At 35.0% G+C, this 5134-nt stretch overlaps 1 long non-coding RNA gene across 1 annotated transcript; it reads left to right on the top strand.

The window, feature by feature from the left end:
* The first annotated feature begins 1349 nt into the window (after positions 1 to 1349).
* On the top strand, positions 1350 to 2403 carry LOC106404710. The gene is made up of 2 exons (XR_001281092.3): positions 1350 to 1853; positions 1952 to 2403. It is a non-coding gene; the product is annotated as an uncharacterized LOC106404710 (long non-coding RNA).
* Positions 2404 to 5134: the final 2731 nt, after the last annotated feature.

Genomic DNA, 5134 nt, shown 5'->3' with positions numbered 1-5134 from the left:
CACATACTTATAAAAAATATGATATGCTTTGACTAGTTACTATTGTTTGTTTCAATCTCTTAAGTATTATTGTTATAGACACTAATGATGATTATTGTTATGAGTTGGAAGAAGGGTTAAAATGCTTCTTAAAATGTTGTATCAATATAAAGCTACCAACATTCTTGTTTATTAAGATGAGAAAAAGGCCATTGGAGTTTATTATTGCATATGAGAGATCCAAAGATAAGAAAAAGGCTATTGAAGTCTATTATTTCATTGATTTGTAAATGTGTAAACACATTGTTAGCACATGTATTACATCTTGGGAACATTATTACTGATTTTACAAAAAATTCACAACTAAAAGAGTAGACATGCAAATCACAAAACAGAGCACAAACAAAACTATTATAGATCATTCCTCTACAAAGAAGTCTTCCAGATCTGAAAAACCTGCATATCAAATCCAGATTTGAAAAACTTGCAGATTCAAAAACGTTCAAATGGCTTAAAAACAGAGAAAATGAGTGGAAGATTAGATAAATCTACCTTTATAGAACACACAAAAATACATATCTAAAATTAATAGATCTACCTTTAAATGAGTGGAAGATGAGTACCATCTGATTAAAAACCTGAAAAAAAGATAGATTAGTAAGAAAGATATGAAACAAAACTGAAAAAATCATATAAAGTTTTGTGTTTTCAAGTCAAAGAGATTAGACAGAGATTGAAGAGTTTTAGAATGATGAACATTACATTTTTGTTGCAGCCATTTGAGAGGAGGAGAGAGAATGTGAAAATTTTTCTTTATATAGGGAGACAAAAAATCCAATTAGGTTAAATATTTTTGATTCAGACGACTTCCTAGACGACTTACTTGTAAGTCACCCAGAAGACTTTAATATTTTTTGCGGGAAATTAAAATATTTTTAGCGAAAAATTAAAATAGAAGACTTCCGAGACGACTTACAAGTAAGTCGTCTGGTTTAAATTATTTAAGAGGGAAAATATTTTTTTTTTAATTTTAGGCGGGAATATTTGGACGACTTACATGTAAGTCGTCTGTTTTAATTTCTTTACCAGAAGACTTCCATGTAAGTCGTCTAGACCCTAAACATAACCCCTAAACTTAATTAACTAACTAAACACTTCATAAAATCAGATTAAAATTCAAAAGTGTTTATTATACACAAAAATAAACACGTATAGGTAAAAATTTAATTTTTCACAAAAACGTTCAAGCTTTCCAAAATCTAACCCTAAGAATACATACAATAGTACAACATATGTTGCCAAGGCCTAGACCAAAGAATACCATGATTCACTACCTACACTCATCTATGTTGAAAATAATTTAATTTTGTTATATTTTAATTTATATCACTTAAAACTGTTTATAATTACCTGATTTTAATTTTTCGCTTATTAAAATTTTTTTTTTTTAAATTTAAAAATTATTTTTAAGATCAGCTACATCAGAAGACTTACCGAAGATTTACTTTGAAGTCGTCCAGACGACTTCCAACATCTCAAACGACTTACTGGAGCTATATTCGTAAAAATAGCCTCTGTATTTTTGTTTGGTCACAAAGCTTTTAGATTAGTTTAGCATTTGATTCAAGTTTGAATGATAATTTGGGAGAGACAAAGTGTTGGGTAGAAATAAATACCCAGATCTATCGCTATGTCATTCATTTGAAGATTGATAGAGAGTTTAATTCAATTCAAGCCAAATGATTTCACATTTGTGTCTGGCCGCCTGGTATCTCCTCTCGTCTCGAGACTCGCTTTTACTTACTCAGAGAACCAGATTCGTGTCGAGTTTGAAGCCTCAATTTTGTGTCCTAGATATGTTGGAAACATTTGAAGTAAATGCGTTTTTGTTTAAAGTTTCAGACTTTATCTTGTTGGATTATTTGAGTTGTCATATGAATGACTTATGTTTCTTATTTTTCTTTGGTGGTAGCTTCATGGAGAGCTTGATATTGGTAGAAGACCGAGGAAGAGCATGACGGCTCATATCTGTTTTTTTATTTGAATCCGTGCTTACTGCATTTTTGACCAATATTGATATTGGGCTGAGCAGATTTGTGATTTTTTTCTGACCTACAGTTTGCGAAGGGGACATTAGATGGAGTTGGAGTCGAGCAAGATAGAAGAGAGGAGATGGAGTTGGTTTAGAGGCGGAAAAGAGAACAGATAAGAAGTCTGATGGTGGTGGAAGAGCAGAGATTGATGGAGTTGGTTGACGGCGGCGAAGAGTTGGTGCAGAGATAGGCGTAATTTTTTTAAGGTTAAAGTGGTTAAGTTTTTTAGATTTCTAAATCGGGTTTATGTATAAATTAGTTTTTGGTTAAATGTGTTCTTTAATTATTTGTATTCTGATTTTAGTCAATAAATTTATGAATTAACTTGCGATTTTATTTTTAATTATTTTATTTTGAATTAATTATTGTTAATTATTCAAATTCTAAAAAAATTAATTTAATAAAATTTTAATTATTTTATTTTTAATTATAGCATTATATCTACGTCATTGTAAATTATGCTATAGCACATGAAAAATGCCATAAAAAATTATATAATAGCAAAATTATGATGTTATTAAAATGTTTTAATACAGCAAAACATAAATGCTATAATATCTCCATTTACTATATAGCACACGGAAAAACGCTATGATAGGAAGGGGATCTATTATAGCTGCGGCTGTCACGGTGTTTTCTGAAACGTTACGAAAATGATATGGTAGCACATTCTCGACGCTACTAATGTCGATATTTCTTGTAGTGATAATTGATCTGAACTTATACGAGAAAATAAGCTTTTGTCTTTCTTTCCGTAAAGTTTCAACAGTAACAAGTGACAGTTTTACCATGGATCGAAGGATAGAGTTTCGGAGGTAAGAGTGCAGGGCACGAGACTGATCCAACTCACCCAACTTGGATGGAAACCTGCATGACCAAGAGGGTCATCTGCGTAATGCAACAGGCCAGAGAGGATAAATGCTCAGGGGACTGTAATCCCTGAGCCCGATACTGATGTTGCAGGAGCTGCTCAACCTGAAGATGAGGCTGCTCGACCTAGAATGTTGGCTGATTACAACCGTCTAGATCAGTTCTATGCCAATAGATCAGCTATCCAGCTATCCAGAGAGGCGATTTCGAGTTGAAGCCGCAGTACTACACACTCGTGGGATAGACACCCTACTGTGGGTTATCTCACGAGCATCCTATGGACCATCTGGAGAGGTTCGAGGATCTTATATCTGCTATCAAAGTCAATGGAGTCCCTGAGGACTACCTATTCTGCAAGCTCTTCAAGTACTCACTTGCTGGAGAGGTTTCGCTTTGGTTTAAGCAGTTACCACCTGCGTAACTTCTTTGATGAGGCACGAGCTGAAGACTTGAGGAGCAAGATTGCTACATTCGCGTAGGAGCCTACAGAGTCATTCAGAAGCTCCTGGATCAGATTCAAGTCTTACCAAAGAGATTGTCCACACCATGGATTCAATGAAGTGCAGCTACTCAGCACTTTGTTTAGCGGCATCACAGTGCAGTATCAGATGGCTCTTGATGCGTCTAGCGAAGGGAACTTCAAGACTAGGAATCCAGAAGAGACTGTGATCTTATTGAGAACTTAACATCCACCAATAACACCAAGAACACTGATTTTGAGAGAAGGAAATCTGCAGCGATCCTTGGGAAGGAGCAGATGGATGTGGTGAAAGCAAAACTGGACAGTGTTCACAAGCTTCTCAGGAAGCAAGCTTGCTTAGTAGAGGATTCATATGCTGTAGATACAGAGGATAGACTAGGAGTAGAGGAGGATGTGAACTTCATCAATGGAGCTGGTTAAGGCTTCTTGCCTCTTAACAGCTTCTCCTGTCTGAACGACCTACATCTCCGGCTTCTTCACATGAGTGCTCAAAGTCACAAACTTTGTGTTTGATAGACCATGGATTTGACCTATTTTCATCCATGGTTTATAGGTGTTTTTACTAATAATTATTATATTATAGAGTTTATTTATTATATTTATAAGATCAGGAGTGATTTGGAGATAAGTGATGATTTTGCAGTATTCTGGAGATATTTGGAGCAAACACCCGAGATGACCATCGAGCTCGACCATCGGTCGATATTGGAGAGGAATAATCGATCGACGTTCATAATCGACAGCGAAGCACGCAGAAAGCCCGTTTGGTCACAGCCGACTTGAAGCCCAAGTCTTCACCAATTTACAAGATTACCCCTGACGAGTTTAAGCTAATTATATAAGCTTTGCCACCATGTTAGAGGCAAAGAGTGCTTTTCTTGTTTTATTATTTTCACAGCAAGGTTTTCTAGGATTTTGATAGATTAGAGAGAAGATCCAAAGTTATAATTTGTGATTGGAGCTCCATTAATATCTATTTACTATTCTAATGAAGTTTTCTTACCTAACTTCTGTTATGAATTGCTTAGCCATGTCTGAGTAGTTCCATTGTTAGATTTTAGGGATTAAATAGGTTAGGAGGGATTAGCCCCAACTATAGATTGCTGAGTTGTGGTAATTGTCATTAGGATTGTTCAATAATGCATGTCTCTAGATTAGCTACCTAGAACTTGCCCTAGGATTGATAGATAAAAGCGAGAGCTTCATTCTCATCCTGAAAACATTCTAACTGAGCTAGTTTCTTGCTATGAGTAAAGGTGAGAGCTGATCTAGTGAGCTTAGTAAGCTATCATTCAACCCGCGCATAAAGCTTAACTAGAAGCGCGTCAATCGATATCATTACTGAATAATCGATCGACGGAGCGAAAGGTGAATCGATCGATATCCCTATAGGATCATCGATCGACACTTTCTATTGGTCGACATACGATAGTTGAGATCATTAGATCTAGTTAATAGACAAGTCTAAACATGTGAAAGCTGATAGACTTGTTGACTAAGTAGTTGAGCTTTACATTATCATGCATGCAACTCTTTAGGCATCTGTAGGATTATAATCCCAAGTTTCCTTAATAAAAACCCTATAACTATTTCCTTTTTAAGAACCAAAAACCTCAACCAATCAATTGAACAAACACTTGTTCAATATAAAACTGCAATTTACATTTAAATCTCTAAAAACCATCTTGCTTAACAAATCATATTAGATTTC

The sequence above is a fragment of the Brassica napus genome, chromosome C3 (genome assembly GCF_020379485.1).
Source record: "Brassica napus cultivar Da-Ae chromosome C3, Da-Ae, whole genome shotgun sequence".
Taxonomy (NCBI): Eukaryota; Viridiplantae; Streptophyta; class Magnoliopsida; order Brassicales; family Brassicaceae; genus Brassica; species Brassica napus.
This window is presented reverse-complemented; position numbering and strand designations above follow the sequence as displayed.